The sequence below is a fragment of the Stegodyphus dumicola genome, chromosome 6 (assembly GCF_044657685.1).
Source record: "Stegodyphus dumicola isolate Sdum_Otavi_A_Nest chromosome 6, ASM4465768v1".
NCBI classification, from domain to species: domain Eukaryota; kingdom Metazoa; phylum Arthropoda; class Arachnida; order Araneae; family Eresidae; genus Stegodyphus; species Stegodyphus dumicola.
Genome location: NC_140773.1, coordinates 92,130,333 through 92,147,732, shown reverse-complemented (window position 1 = coordinate 92,147,732; position 17,400 = coordinate 92,130,333). Strand labels below are relative to the sequence as shown.

At 32.3% G+C, this 17,400-nt stretch overlaps 1 protein-coding gene and 1 long non-coding RNA gene across 3 annotated transcripts in view; one reads left to right on the top strand and one right to left on the bottom strand.

Moving 5' to 3' along the window:
- Positions 1 to 17,400, top strand: part of LOC118185611 (protein turtle-like) — an 886,541-nt gene that overhangs the window by 535,895 nt on the left and 333,246 nt on the right. The gene's annotated exons all lie outside the window — the stretch shown is intronic.
- Positions 14,390 to 17,400, bottom strand: part of LOC146996801 (uncharacterized) — a 157,671-nt gene continuing 154,660 nt past the window's right edge. Inside the window, exon 3 of the long non-coding RNA XR_015041678.1 lies at positions 14,390 to 16,466. This is a non-coding gene — a long non-coding RNA (uncharacterized LOC146996801). The remainder of the gene's footprint in view (positions 16,467 to 17,400) is intronic.

Genomic DNA, 17,400 nt, shown 5'->3' with positions numbered 1-17,400 from the left:
TTTTGTAAGAGCAGTCGCAAGAATGAAAGTTTAAGGTGTCCAAAAATCAAAGAAAAATAAACTGTACCTTTTTAAAAATAAACTTTTTTTAGAAAAAATCCCGTTGAAAAGGTGTTAAGCTCACTTTGTTAAAAAAATTCGTATTTAATCGATTTATTGAAACGCGAAATTTATTCTAAGTTCGTAAAATAGATAAGTGCCTACATTTCATGACGATGTGAAAATGAGTGTGTAGAGTAAAATTTCGCTTTCCGATAGCCCATTATGTCTCAAAATGACGCGATTTTGTCACAAAACATAAAATAAAAACAATTCGAATTCGAATTTTGAAAAAATCGCTTCGAGGTGCACTGGCTCTTGTCTAGATACATGTATGTACCAAATGTCGTAGCCGTGGGTCTATTAGCTTACGCGCAGCGCAAGCGATAGACACACACACAGACAGCCTCTTTCTTTGATTATATAAAGAGATGAAGCATTAATTCCTTTCGGTTCAACGAATAGAAAACGTTGCAGAGTTTAGTTCAACGAATACAATACATTGTAGTGTAAATTACGACTTAATCTCCATAAAAATATTTATAAAAAATAAGAAAATGTCTATTTTAGCATAACATAATTAGAATTAAAAATGAATAATTTGGAAAAGGAAATAACAGAATTACTTGAATAGTGAATCCTAAAACGATCGCCATTTTGAGTTCAAAGAAAAAATTAATCCGCCGGGGGAAGGATTCAATGGAAGAGTTAGTTCAACGAATAGAATATTTTTCAATGTTTAATGCACCAGATGCACCTATATACTTCAGCTCCACAGTTCCAGCACTTTGGTTTCTTGTCAGTCCTTTTCCTTCCCGTGGCATTTAATTGTCTGTTTAAATCGTATGCCTTATTTTCCGTGCTCTTGGGAGTTCTGCAGTTCCTTCGTAGGTGGCCTTCAACACCGCAATTTCAGCACTTTAGGGTCGGTTTTGTTTCACCACTATTCCGTCTTAAAGCCTTCACTGGTCTTGTCAACTCATCCGTTTTATTATCCGTGCCCTGGGGTATTCTGCAATGCCGTCGTAGATGACCTTCAGAACCACATCTCCAACATCTTACAGCCACTTTGTTCTCACTGCTACTCCGTATCAAAGCATTGACTTGTCTGGATAAATCATCTAAACGAGCCATCAATTGGTCCCCTGGTTCGTGGACTCGCACAGCTCTGACTGGGTAGCGATCCCTAAGAGTTGCTTGCTGGGCTGCCTCCAATTTTACGGCGTACACTAAAGCGCTTTTCAAATCTTTAACATCCGCCATTCGCAGTGCTTTCTGTATTTCAGGGTCCCGGATGTCATCGATGAAATACTGCAGCGACAGGATTTCCCTCGTTTTTCTCGGGCACATCGTAAATGCGAGGTGGGACAGTCTTTCAACATCCGTGGCGAGTTCCTGGAGTGATTCGGTGGGCTTCTGTTGACGGGATTTTAATTGAAGCCTGCTGTAGTCCTTTAAACATTTCTCGCCAAAGCGCAACTCCAATGCGCCGGTTAGAGCTTCGAAGTCAAGTCTTTGGTTTTCTGGAAGTGTCTGCAGGATATCCGCTGCGTCTGCTCTCAGAGAAGCGGCGAGATGACAGGCCTTAGTTTGGGAATCCCATCCATTCGCATCCGAAACGATAGAAAATTGTGTTTTATACACTTGCCAGGATGTCTTCCCATCATATGTGGATAACTTCAGAGATGGACGAGCAGGCATCGATAAGAGTTTAAAACCCTCAGAATTGCTTCCTTCTGTCGCTATGCTCTTCTTTAAAGTGTCAACTTCTTTTGCAACAGCAGCAGAAACCCTTTCCTCAATTTGTTGTTGGACGGCAGAAACTCTTTTTTCAATTTGTTGCTCTACCGCAGAAACTCTTTCTTGAATTTCTACAACTTTGTCTTCAACTGTGTCCATTCTTCCTTCCATAGCTTGGAACTTGTTTTCTATTATGCAAGTAATTTCTCTCTTCAATTCCTCTTGACCTACTTTCATTTCCTCCTTAATGGATTCCTGGCCCAATTTCATTTCTCATTTAACGGATTCCTGGCTCAACTTCATTTCTTCTTTAACGGACCTAATTTCTTCTTTAACAGAGACTTTCATTTCTTCTTTAAATGTAGCAAAGGCTACCATGAATTGTTTTAACTGTTCTTCCATTGCTCTTGTGATTGGCATTCAATATCCCACTTCTGACACCAAAAATTGTTGCGTGCGTACGGGTTCGTTATGAAATGAATGCACAAGTCCAATGAAAAACGAACAAAAATTTATTATTATCACAACAAAAATGCTTGAATTTTCTCAAATTATCATGCAGTATTACAATATCTCACAGTAGTTATCTTTTAACTACTCAAATGTACAATAGAACGTAATTCAAAACAGCTACTAAAGAACGCTAATCCGTAAATTCGTTATAATCAACAACACCAGTTTTCTAAACAACAACAAACTAAGCAACTCCTACAAACTGAGATGTTTTCCTCCTTTTATAAGATTTTAAAATCACGCGCTAGAATTTTCCAGTACTTTCTCGAAATCAAAAAGAGATATTTATTTAATGCACGCGCTCTTGTATTTTCAATTTTCCGGCTTAGCTTTCTTTTAATATTCGTCACGCGCTGCACTGCGCGAGAAATAAAACCATTTAATTTGTAATTGAACTAACATTAGCTTTTTAAATACCAAATTCGTAACAATACCAAATTTCGTAGCTGTGGGTCTATTAGCTTACGCACAGCTCGAAAGAAAGACACACACACACAGACTCTTTCTTTTATTATATGTAGAGATGGATTTTGTCAGAATAATTATTGTTAATTTTTAATGTTAAATAATTTTTCACTTGATAACAATTATTTCTGATTTGTACATTACAGATTTTTTGTTGCTACGTGATTAATTGTTTTAAATCAGGGATTATCTATTAAGGATCATATATTTAAAATAACATATAGGTTTTATTAATCTGCTTAATTTATTCATTTAATGTTTCGTGGTCTAAAATAATGTTGGGATAGATCGAAGCAATCCTTAGATAATTATTTCTCTACAGTATAGTGAATGCATAATGCAATAGAAAACTATGCATTATTTGTATCATATTTCCGGAAACATATTCAAAGTAAAGGACTTTTCACAAATCGAATCGCATCACAGTGAAACGTAATTGTGTTGCTTAATTTGTTTATTTATTCCTATATCCAACAACACTTCTGATTCATTTATCACGTCCGGTTTACACTTGTTCTTTTATAAATCTCAAGTGTTACGCAACAATTTGTCAACAAGAGGCAACAACTCTTTCAGTTTTAAAAAGAATTTTTGAGATAATTGCCGCCTTAATTTTATTTTAAAGGTTTAGCAAAATTAATTACTTAGCGATGTAATTAAATTCCGCCACTCAGATGTTAGAAACGCGAATGGAAGCGGAACATTTGGTTCTTTTCCACTTGACACAAAAGCAATAACATAGACACGGTTATATGACACTTGTAGCTTTAATGTCCTTTTTATTCTAATTAAACTAATTCTACATAAAGGGTGCTGAAGTTTCTGATGTTCTGAGTTAATTAGAATTAACTTCACAAATTAATGTTAATTTAAACTTCTAAAACGTTCTATTTAAAAAGAAAAACAAAATTAAAATAAAAGGCATATGTTATGGTGTCGTAAACAACTGCTATAAATATTAAAAAAATCTACGTATTATCCTTTTTTATTTTTTAAAATATTATGTTTATATTAAAACGTTTTCTGACAATTAAACGCTTTTAAACTCGAAAACTGTGTTCAGTTATATTAAACTTAGTTATATTTGTTTACTCGTTTTAATATTTACGGAATTTTAATTAAACAAAATTTATTGAAGTTTCAATGCAAATTCTGATATAGGTGATTCTGGTTATACAGAACCATCCTAGTTTGATTCCAGATAATTTTGGTTTTTTCCAGAGGTGGTAGTCTTAGAGAGATGGTGGCTAATACCATTTTTTGTTTATGTGTTCATAAATACTAGTCATATTCAGATTTGCCATCTTGGGAAGCTTAGTCACAATGTGAAATTCACTGCCCCCGTGCCTTCATAGCCAAGAATTATTAATATTTTACAGAGTTTCTATACATAAATTTACCTATTTAAAGCTCCTGGAATTTTACTACTTATATTTAATAGAATTGATATTTTAATGAAGAAAACTGAGTTTCAGTGAACAGCAAGTAAAATGTCTACTAGAAACTATTTAGTTATACAGTCTTAATTAATAACTATTCAAAATGCCTCGGCTTCTACGTACACACCCTTGCATAGAGACGGTATACCAATACTGTTATATGTAAAATGTTCTCCTTATTTTTTACACTGAAGAGACATTTTAAATTAAATCTTATCTACTCCTACCTAACTCTTATTATATTATGAGCACATAAAATAGATTAATTATTAAATTTGAGATTTTTTACAGAATATTATATTTTCGGAGCAAAAACTGTGACAATACATATATGCTGTAGCTAAGAATCAAACCAGAAGTCTTCTACGTGTTAGCTGGATCTACTCACCACAAAATCCTTAAAGACACGTAAAGGAAGTAATGCCTTAGTTCTCTTTCTCATTTCAAAGGCGATTAAAAGCGTGTGACGAAATGCAGTTGGCCTGTTACCATATTTTAGCACTATCGCATCCACGAGACTCACATTTTCGGAATGAAAAATGAGAAAAGTCAAATTTACCTTGAGAAATTAAACCACGGACCTTCTACTTTGTATTTCAACATGCTAATCACTATACATTATTGACAAGCAAACCAAGAAGGATTTCATTCCTTATAACCCTACTGATATATTTTTAGAGAGACGAAGATATTTTGAGAGATTGGAGATTGAAAATATTTTGAGAGAGCTGAAAGCATTCTTATATTTGAAATATGTTTGAAAATTTGCATTCTTAATGTCCTCGATCAGATTACTGATCAGAAATCAAAAGTGGGTATTTTCTACATAAAAATAAATTAATGTGTAAACAAAGTTTATCTACAAATTAAACCTGAAACTGGATTAAAAACAATTATCATACTTTAACATAATACAGCACACTGTATAAAGTTAGATGCTTTAGTTTACTCAATACTTTAGTTTACTCAGTTGCTTTAGTTTTCACTTTGTTTATTGTTAGGAATTTGGATAACTTATACGTAAACTTATAGTATTACCTATTATTAACGGTTCAGTATTTAAACGGCGAATAACACAAATTACTCGAGAAATCTTTCAATTAGCTCTCAGAATTATAAGTTTCATGGCTTGAAATAATTTCCATTATGTTTCATTATTATGTAATGAATTTCGGTAAATGACAAAGTTGCTTTTAATTCGAGTGCTTTTATTTAGAAAGGGTTACTATTTTTCCCTTACATTTTAGGAAACCATGTTGTCTGAGCCTTATCCCTAAGAATGAGATAGAGATTCCTATAATTGGTTGCAATAAATACGTTTAAGTGTTTAATAGCGTTTTATAAAAACATTTTCAAAGCCATTTTACTGAGAAAACTGAATATTAATATGATGAAATGAAAAAATAGAAAAATGTATGCGAATACGTAATACTACATTAGAAATGAACGTATTCTGTTATGTTGCTTTTGAAATTTTTAAACAATTTGCTGTTGAATTGTATATTGCATGAGCTCGTAGTAAATAATGCATAATAACGAAGCTAAAAGAGACAAAAATAAATGGGTTAGCAGGAGGTGAGTGCAACATCATGCTGGTAATCTGGAATCCCAGCGACAGCATGAAATACCTTAACAAAATCTTTTGAGCTATCGTCAAATCTGAATCTTTTTATATGTTAACTTTTTTGTTAAATACCACGTTATTTGGACTTACACTACATAAAATTCAATTCTACAGCAAGATCACAAAATATTTACGGATTTCATATCTTTAGAATTTCCAACAGACAGTCTCATGCTCTGAAAATTAAAATGTTTATTCCGTAGAATGTTGCACTGCTGACGTTTAAATCGTTGAGGGTGTTAATCAAAAATTAAATAATGTTTTAGAAAATATGAAATAAGTAATAAAAGAAATTCGAAATTCAATATCCGGGTTTCAGGTTGGTGTATATGTTCAGGGGGAGGGCTACATTATTCAAAATTGGATATCTCTAGGTACTCTCCTTTATTGACTATACGAGGATAAATTAATAGACGGCAATAATATTTAATTGCAACAATTTTAAAAGTGATATGTCGTTTATAATGAACCAACGCAGTATCCCATTTCGAGACTAAATAGCTCCTTTTGAGCAAATAATATTTTGTTTAAATTCTGCTTATAAGTGTAGTATCTCATAATCTGTAACAAATGTTTTAATAGTAGAGAAAATTCTTTAGTGTCTGAAATCCTTATCGTTATGTAAACTAATAACATTTACCTACAAAGGCTTATTTAGGATAATAATTACACATTTTTAAACAGTTAAATTCGATATAGGATTTTAAATCAAAGCAAAGATTGCAAATTATATGAAATGAAATAATTTTATACTTAAACCATTCTTAGAAATAGTTCTACTTGAAATAGGTAAAAATGTTACCTAAGTAGCATCAGTACAATCCACTGGAGCATGGACACTTGTTCCGGTGTTCCTGATATTTCTGGAAATTTCTATAGAATGTCTCTTTTTAGACTGGTATAGGTTAACTGTTCATTGATTACATAATTCAAGTTATCTAATAATGTTCATCTTTCTCTGTAACATAGTAGGAATATGTTTTTGATTAATGATACTCTGTGTTCTTTGCTCAAACCGCCACGTCAGGACGAATGGTCAGATATTGCTTCATTCCGTTTGCCTTACAATACAAAATATACTGTAATGAATAACATTACTTCGTACATTTCATTTACAGAAATTACATAAACACCATCTAAAAGAAACTCCACTTTCTTTCAAAACCCCACATCGTGGCATGATCTTTCTGCTAATGCTTTAAGCAGACATGATGTACTTTCTTCAACTCATTCATTACCGAAGGAGATCAGTTTGACTATTTACGGCATTACACATCTCCAGTTTTCATTTTCCTTGCGTTAGCCAAAGCGTAATGTCGAATATAATGCAGTCATCTGTCATACACAAGCAGAATGTTATCTTCTTCAGTCTAGAAACTGTACTGTTCATCTACCATTTATTCTCTATTAATCATTGGAAGTTCAGTATTAATGCTTTTGCCACCTTTGCCAACTTTGTTATCACTGACATTTCTGTTGCTTACATTTGCTCATTATGCCATGGTACATCCATCTTTGGAATACTCGATTGTTCTCTACTGCTTTACACTGAAAACCAAGATACGGTTTTATTGCCATTTCAGAGATATATTAAAATACCGATATTATGATCACAGCGCCCGCAATAAAAACTATGTTTGCGATGTTTCTGAAGAATAATTCATTTCAGCAAGCTTTCTGGGGACCCAGATATTTGCATACTTACAGCTTCCGTACAGTTGGTTCCATTCTACTCCATTTGGAAGAGCTACTTTACACTTGAAAGTCATAGATTTTATAATATTTTGACCATTCGATTTTTCTAGCAGAATTTCAAAATTTTCATGCTTAACATTAACATTTTGCCATTTTCTTAATTGGTTACATTTTATCATTTATTGGATAATGATGGTTGATGGTTTAAATGTTAAGATTCATTTTCGACCAAATTATAAGCCTTAAACAACCAAGAGGTTCCTAATCAAATATGCACAGATAATTATTAGGTTCAAACTAATAACTTATAATATTAACCTAGAATGGTGAATCTAACATGAAGTCATATATATATGTATATATATGTGTATATATATAACATATATATAATAATTTCTGTATATATCTAAAAATTCTTTACGTTGCATAGATAGAATAAAACAACTAAGTACATACTTGAGAGGCATAACGAAGAAAACAGGCTATCGTGGCCGATGATAGCAAGACGCAATTTATTTCTAGGCACTTAATACTTCTTTAAGCATTCTCAATCACATTTTATTTTGGGTGTGATATACACGCCCTAATTTCGTGTATTTAATCTTGAAGCAATGGACAAAGGGATCGAGAAGCACACGTTGCCAGCAACAAGGGAAGCAGGAAAAAAAGAATGCTGCGCATTTCTGGCAGCAATATTCACAGTTAAAATTTCCTTTACTCTGAATGGATAATAGCTATCCGAATCGCATATACAAGGCAAATAGCTTTCAGCATTATAGTATAAATCTATCAAAGTTATTAATTATGAAATATGGCCATATTCATTCTTCATTGTTACATAATTCAAACGAAAACATAAAAATACAAAAGTTCACATTCAAAATCAGACTAATAACTTATATACTCAAATTAGATCATATAAATTTACTCCTTTCCGTCAAATCCGATTCCATAGCCATCCTTTCTCTAATTCGTTGAATCGATTTCCTGTAGCTCTCGTGCCGTATTCGGTCTTTATCCTTCAAGCTGTGCCTGAAGATCTCAGATGTACTCCTTGGGCGATGAAGGAGCATCCAGAGAGGGACCAAACAAAACATCACAAGGCAATAAAAGTTCACGACCGAAGAACATCTGGGATGGAGAATAGCTGGGAGTCTCGTAGACAGCACTGTGATAAGTTGGTAAAGATAGAAACCACCAACAAGAGGTCATTAAAAATGTTTCGATTAAACCTTTCTACCATGCAGTCTGATTGGGGATGCTATTGGTCCTGTATTTCTTCTGATGGACGGCAATTACGACCACATTGAGCTAGAGTTGCTGAAAAATATCTTGAGGGTCACGGTATGGAGCGGATGAAATGGTCACTTCAATCCACAGATCTGAATCCGATAGAGCATCTTTGGGACTACCTTGGGAGACAGGTTGCTGCTTTAAGTCCTCCTCCTAGATCCATACATGAGTTTGAACTAGTTTTTCTCCGTGTCTGGTAGTTGCTTTCTATTACACTGACCGACAACTTAATTGAAGGCATGGAACGTCGCTGCCGCCAATGTATTGCAGCTAGGGGTGGACACATTTCTTATGAGAACGCACTTTTGTAATGCTACAACCCCATTTTTCCTCAAAATACTAAGATATACTGTTTCTATAAGACTGGATATTTCTGCCAAGAGTGCAATTTTTTATTGTAATTCATGTTTGTGTTGAACTTTAGAAACATTCTATGTCGCATTCATTAAAGAACTGTTTAGTGAATATATCCTGTGAATTTCTTGTTTCTATGTTGCTTCACACAAAAAACTGCTGTTTCTTAAATTTTGGAAGCCAGTGTATATGTGTGGTTGTGTGTAAGATATCAAAATATGAAAAACATTTATTAGAAATTTAAAGGTCCTCTAAATTTTAAATTTTAATTGCATTCATTACCTCTTCAAGGCTCCATATTGCGCAGTGTATAATAGTAACCGCAATGCGGGCTCTTTTAGCCAGTCGCTGCTCAGGAATAAAACAATGTATTCCGAACTTATAAATAGTACTGTTACTAACTATGCATGTCTTTTCGCTACTTCACCTTCCTGCTGGCAACGTGTCGCTTAGCTTCTGCTAGCTGTTATCCGCTATTTGAGATGTAATAACGTATCTTAAATTGTGGGGTACGTTTAGCATCCCTAGTGTTCTACAAGTTAAGAAGATATATGCTAAGAAATTCGTCCTATAAAAATAAATTATGTTTAATTCGGTGTCTGCCGAAAACATCGCGGGAAATACATCGCGGACGAAAACGTCGAGGAGAAAACTTCGTAATGCAAAACAATGCGGGAGAAAAGAACGCAAAGAGAAACCATCGCAGCTCTAAAACATCGTGACACAAAACAACGTGACAAAAGTAAAATGGTTAAAAAACTTCGCAGTTTAAAAGCATCGTCTTCAAACATATCGTGGTAAAAAAACAAAGCACCTACAAACCATCGCTTGAGGATAACGCCTCCCACATTCGCTTTCAAGCTTTAAAAATTCGCGTAATCGAATAATAATTTGCAAGCGCAAGAAGGAATGAAGGCTGCTTTTACTTTTATATTTTATATTTCTGAATCATACATTTTTACTGGAAAAATAAGAATGAAATTTAAGCATTTAAAGACTGAAAATAGCAGTTATTAAAATTAAAAATTTTTATAATTAACTAGTAAAGGCCAATCGATGATATTTTTTATAAAATTGTATTGATGATTTTTCATGAAGAACATAGTCTTAAAAAGATTAGAAAAAGGGGCATGAGTAACTGCATGTAGTTACCTCTATTAAAATTGTTTAATTATCACATTATAAAATTGTGTTAACTGTTATACGTAGCATTAATTTTCTACTCATTTTCAATTTTTAAATGCTTAAGTTTTCTTCCGAATTTTTCAGCAAGAATTTATTAGTTAGTTCAAAAATATAGAGGTAAAAATATTTCTCATTCATTTTTGCGAGGACAAATTATTATACGAATATGCATACGACTTTTAAATCCTGAAAAATACATGCCTGTGACGTTATCATCATGCGGTGTTTTGTAGGCGCTTTATTTCTTACATCGATATTTTTAAATTGCGAAGTTTTTGAATCGATTTATTTTCTACGACGATGCTTTGTACCACTATGTTCTAGAACTGCGATATTTTCTCCTTGCTTTTTTTTCTTTCACAATGATTTGCATGACGACGTTTTCGCCTTGTTTTATTTTCTCCGCAACGTTTTCGTCCGCGATGTTTTTGCCTCGACATTTTCGCCTGTAACCGTTTAATTACGAAGCTGTTCGTGATTCTTTCAAAATTCCATCGGGTCTTCCACTACTGTGTAATTATATATTCAAATTAGGAATTAAAATAACTTTACAAAACTGGCTGTTTAACAAATATATAGAAATAAATTATATAAAACTAATAAAATAACATCAAGTTAAAGTGGTGAATTTTCTCACAAGATGGCAAATATATATGTAAGATAAAAAAATTATGAAACTCAAATTTACTAACCTTACTTTGGCTGCTTTTCCTCACTAGAATCTAAACTACGTCACGTAAAAACTAACCGCATATGCATTGCCCTAGGTTCTTGTCCAGTCGCCGTTCACAGGTTAAGCCTCCGAACGTTACAAGTTCCTCAAAATATCATGACTACATCGTAGGTTTTATAGTAATTCAAAAAAGAGTCTCTCACCCTGTACCTTGATTCCTTTGGTTCTAATTTGCGTCCTACCCGACACTCGGATACATTAAACCTGGCAGAGCAAAAATTTTCAAGTGTAAATGAATGCGAAGACCTCGCTTTTATACGTAAAACAAGCAATTATTGTCATCATCTACCAAATTATGACATATCTCTCTCCATTATATATCTATAAGCTTTATTTCATAAACATGTTCAGGTGCTGTAATTTGGTGGCGTTCTTTACTCTATACTTTTTCAGTTAAAATCCAATTTTTTTCAAAGCAAATGTTATAAAATTACAGATCGGAAAATACAAAAATGTACAACCCCAAACTGATGGTCGAGAAATTAACGTTTGGTTAGGATCACGTATTTTTCACACCTTTTGCATTTCACAGATTCTACACATTTTTAAATAAAATTCAGATATAAAGAATGAAATGAATAGTAAAGTATAAAATATTCTGATCGTACTATAGAAAACGAAAAATACAATTTCACATTTGCATACGATAGCTCATTATAAAAATGGGTTACTATATTGTTATTGTACTCAGATTCGATAATATTTTTATGAAATTACAATCTCTTTACGATGAAAGGAAAAGCAGAAATCTAATTAATGTGAGCTTTCCTTCAGGAAAATATGATTCGTTTTTATAACTTTATGAGTTTACAACGAGTGTAGAAATAATTGGGTTTATAATAACGTATATTTCTAGTATTGTTTCATCTTTATTGTAAGTAATTTATTTTTTATTAATATAATTTTTTATTTATATTGTCAGTGGCACTAAGTAGCATTAGAAAATTTGTCCAGAATTTAATTTGTTACTTAATGGTGATGCAATAATAAATACTGATTGGAATAGTAAATTGGCAGTATATTCTCTTATTTATTTACTTGAAAAGACGTATTTTACATTCTAATATACTAATGTTTTTATTTCATTTTAGAACACGCATAATAATTTACGCAGTTTTAAAACTTTTGTCTTGGAATTTAAAAATTGATTTCCATTAAGCTGCGCTTTGATGTACTTTAAATTTATTTAATTTACAAAATATTTTAACATAAATAATGTTTCCTCTAGTCCATAAGTTAATTGCCAGTTAGGATATGCAAAATACTGATTACATGCTAATAAATTATTATCCGCAAAAAATACAAATTAAATTTATGTTAGAGTTACATCCCGAAAGATTTAAAGAATTACATAAGTCATGACATAATCAAACTTGTAGAAGGTTTATTTTTTCATACTCTATTATTTCCTTTTACTTTTATTTGCTTCTTGAATTAAGGAATTACAACGGAAAGGAGGAAAAATGCGTTTATTGTTAGTAACTTTCGTTTGAAATTTTTATTACATTAAGAGCTTATAATGATTCAATAAAAATATGAATATTAAATTTTTGCGCTTGTACAAAGCATATTAGAAGAATTCGTTTGTCATAATGAAACCGGTTTCTTTTATTTGTATTCAATACATTAATGCATGCATGCATTTTTTATGAATGATAGCTGTTTTGTCAAGTAAGGCTTCTGAAACTTGTACAGTGTTTAATTGTATATAGTTTCGGAAAAAATGAAACTGGAAACAAAATTCATTTATTATTAAGTTAAGAAACTTATTATTAAGTGTTTAAGTATAATTTTCTCTTTCTAATGCCTAGATTGATCACACATGTATTTCCTTTACATTTTGAATTTGACCGCATACCGTTTGATCAGTTAAACCAGCATTACAAAAAGAGAAATAAGGAAATATAAATAATATCAGAAAAGTTTGCATTTTGCACTTGAAAAAAAATGCATTCATAACGGAAAAAAATTATTTGAATTTACTTTTGAACTCTATAAGGTATTTTCTCCCTCCTTTCCATGTCATAGTGTAACTGGAATCACGTCTGACGCTAATTCAGAAGGCCCTAAATTCGAATCCCGGTGAGGGAATTGCGGATATATTCAGTTTCCTGGGCTTCGAAAAATGATAAAAGGATTCTTCAGTGGCGCCCGAACTAAGAAGGTGATAGACGATAATTTGTTGCCACCAGAATCTTCCCCGGTCGTCATTTAAAAGGGAAAGTACATAAAGTATTTTCACTCTTTTCCGCATGCCTTCGTGATGGTACTGGGAACACACTCCACGCTTCGTGTGTGACTGGAAGCACACACTTCGGGAGGTCAGGAGTTTAAATACTAGCTAGGATATTGCATATTTTTCACGCTCCTGCCTCGACATAACTTAATGACTCTACAAGTTTAATAATGAAGATTCAGGTTCTATGCTATGGCCATGTTTCAGATATTAGTTTGCAAACATGTTATTCGTTTCCACATCTATACTACACTTTAAGTTATAAAGACAATTATAGTTTCCGAAACAGGGTCTATGAAAAATCAAATATGACCTTCCCTGGATTAAAACTACGGTCTTTCCCTTGTCTGGATGTATTAACCGTTTGAATTATAAGATCACGCACTTGAGAATGCCATAATCCCTTATATTCGACTATATTTACATAATCCCTTATATATACTGAAGAGAAGCAAGAAACGCAGTGAACAAAACCAAGATTGCGATAAATGTATTATCCGTTACACTTTAGTCCAACCGCAGCTCTGGAGACTAATAGGCATTTCGGAGAACGAAAGGTGGGAAATACCGAATTTGTTTTCCCCAGGAATCGAATAGGATTCATCCATGTGCTGGCTTTGCAACCTATTCACTTATACTCAAGAGCACGCACGACGGAATCTGATAATTTCATACAAATTTTCCCTATGTTTTTTCCCTCTCATCAGACGTATTTTTGATGCCTAACGTTATATTAGAACTAAGTGTGATCATATACGTATCCCGTGTGAATAAATAATCTTGATCTTAAAGATTAGAAATGTAGATCCTTTCAAGATTAAGGTATTTCAGAAATCTTAGAACATATGTTTAATTTTAGTTAATTGAAATAAAAATTATACGTTTCGTATTTATATTACTTAGTTTTAATTTAATCGTTTTTAGAGGTACACTTAAATTTAAAAAACTGCATATTTAAACTATATGGCTTTCTCAAGATAAACATCTGTTATTTAATCTTCAGTTTGTGAAAATAACGTTTTTTTTTAATAAGGATGAAACGTAATATTCGAATTCATTCTTCCTCTGCTAAGTCTGGAATTATCTTTATTATAATAAGAAACATGTTCTCAGTTTTAAAAAGTTCTAATTACTTTAAGCTTTATTTATCTTTTTATTAATATTTAAGGCAAAACAAAATTTCATCGTAATTAGGAAAGACAATGAATTAAGTTCAAACAAACGGATTTTAAATTCGGGAAGCTGGGAGAAATTAAAAATGAAAGCGAATTCGTTTGGTCCAATAGAAATGAATTGTTATTTATTTGCTTTTATGTTATCGGGAAGTGTTAATGTTAGATGTAAACGCGAAATTGAAAAAATAGTTAATGTTTCTTATATTTGCTTCACTATAAATCATTCATTTTCAAATCGTGAAATCGCTACTTAAAATGTCATAAGTGGTTTAATTTTAATTTTAACACGAAAAGAATCAAACCTTATTGTCTAAAATCGCACTTGTCTAACTACCATCTGAGTGTTTTCATCTCTTTCTGCCTCATTCTGTCTCTCTCTCTCTCTCAGTTTCTATCTTTCTCTAACAAGAGAAGGATCATCATCTCTCTCACTGTTTTTCTTCTTGTCTCTCTCTGTACCTACCTGTCTGCTTTTTCTGCTTTCTGCAGCAGTTGTCTTTCTTTTTGTCTCTTTTCCCTGTTTTTTAGCGTTTCTCCATTTCCTTATGTCTGCCTTTCTTCCTCTTCCAAAATGCTAATCACTTCTTTGAGATAAAATTCCTCGATAAGCCATATGATACTTTTGCCTTTCTTATCCAGCTTAATTAAACATTAAAATATAGGTACTCACAAAATTATTTCGTGACCCCAGTACACTTACAACTTTCACACTTAACGAAGATGTTTATATTGTGATATGTATATATTAGCTTTTGGGAAAGAAATTCAGCCGTTATCTTACTAGAAACTCAAAAACAGATCTTCGTACTTCCTATATGAATACGCTAACCACTACACCAGAAGGACATACATGGCAAGCATGTGTTTAATTACTTAGATGCCTCTATCCCATCGATAGAAGTACAATGAATAGCGGTCTGCATCCATTCGGCCAAAGAAAAATACGATCTATTATAAACCACCAATTTTATTTCAAATGCAATAAACCTGAAAAATTAATCTTGCACTTCGTTGAAATCGAAACTGCTGTAAGTGACTCTTAAATGGAAATATGATATACATATTTATTCTGACAGCCTGACAGTTCTTCAAGCTCTCTCACGACCTGATCAAGACAACTCTTTAATGGCAGATATTAGAGAATTATATAAAGACTTGAGAGAAGATCAAAATATTGCGTTTAATTGGGTGAAGGCACACATTGGACATTTTGGAAATGAGAGCGCGGACGCACTGGCCAAGGAGGCAATTACCGGTGTTAATGCTCGTGATATTGATGTACAGGGATCAACAAGAAAAGCTGTGACTATTATGAAAAATTATATTTATAATAAATGAAGGGAGGAGTGGGAAAGGTCTGATAGAAATAAAGGTTATATGAAATTTGTTAAACTTGAAAAAAGTTTATGTTATTCAGACATTGACGTTAACCAAATCATTACAGGTCATGGCCGTTTTCCTTTCTATTTTAAAAGGTTTAAATTACAAGAGTCTGACCTCTGTGATATCTGTAAAGAACAGGGCACTGCGAAGCATTATGTGGAAACATAAAAATATTTTACTGATATCAGGAACGAGTTTAAGAAAAATGATGTTTTTAATATATATGATATTTTAAAGGATTTTTAAAAGACTGAAAAAATTTGCCAGGTAAACGATGGAGAAGATTAATCATGATAAGCTTGCAGTAGGGATTTTAATTTTAATTTTGTTTTTTAGTTATGTTCCTTATGTCTGTTTGTTGAAGGTGTTGTTTCTAGCTTGCTCTGGCACAGCCCGCTAAAAGGACATAGGGTGACGTAAAGTCTGGCAAGAGGGTCGGGCTGCGTCCGTCATATCATATCATATCGAAACTGCTATTTTCATAGTGCTAGCTGAATGTGTACTATGTTGCATGAACACAAGAAGAGGATTATCTATACTTTCTTACACCAGCTATTTATTTCCTTTCCTTATTCAAATCAGTTAAGGTCGTCTGCAAGAAAAAAGAAAAGTTTTAAATTGTTTAAATTTGCAACAATTGCATATCACATAAAAATTAATATACAGATGAATTAAAAAGAAACCCGAACTACCTCTAAAAATTTCAAAAGGACGTTTTGTTCAGTACTAGAAAGATCAAGCAAAAATCCTTTCTGTTCGTTGTCATGTTAGTAAATTAACAATCTTAGTTTTATGTAGGTTCTTATCATTGTTGAAGCCCATGTTGGACTTAAAAGCAAATGTCTATCTTTTATTGCACTTCTTTTAGTTTCAACTTTCATTTGTTTTTACAATGCAAGTTGCACAAACTAATATGAATCTTTGATACCTAAGTCTTGAATAGTAGAGTTTAATTTAAATATTTTTTTTTAATTTTCATTTGTTTATTTTTTAAATCTCTGAATCCTTGATACCTGAGAATTTGATACTAGAACATTTTTTTTAAAATCTTTGAATCGTTTATGCTTGAGCTTAGGTTGATAGTAAATTGTCAGAAGGCGAAATTTCTTAGCGTCATGCAGTAGCATAACGTCTATCTGTAAGAATAAAGTAATAATAAATCTATCTGTAATAATAAAGTAATAATAAATCTATCTGTAATAATAAAGTAATAATAAATCTATCTGTAATAATAAAGAGAGGAATAGTAAGGTAATAATAAATCTATCTGGAATAATAAACAGAGAAAAGGTTAAAGTTTTAATTGTAAAGTACATTTATTCGTTTAATCTTACTTCATATGTTTGGTTAAAATTTGAAATTAAGAAAAACATTTTTCAAAGAACACTTAGCGTAAGTTATAAATTAAGAGTCACAGAGACACTTTTTCAGTAACTTATAAATATTCATCGGAAGAATAATTTGAAAATATAAAGTATTAATATAAATAATAATTCTATAAATATTTATGAACCCCATTTATTTTA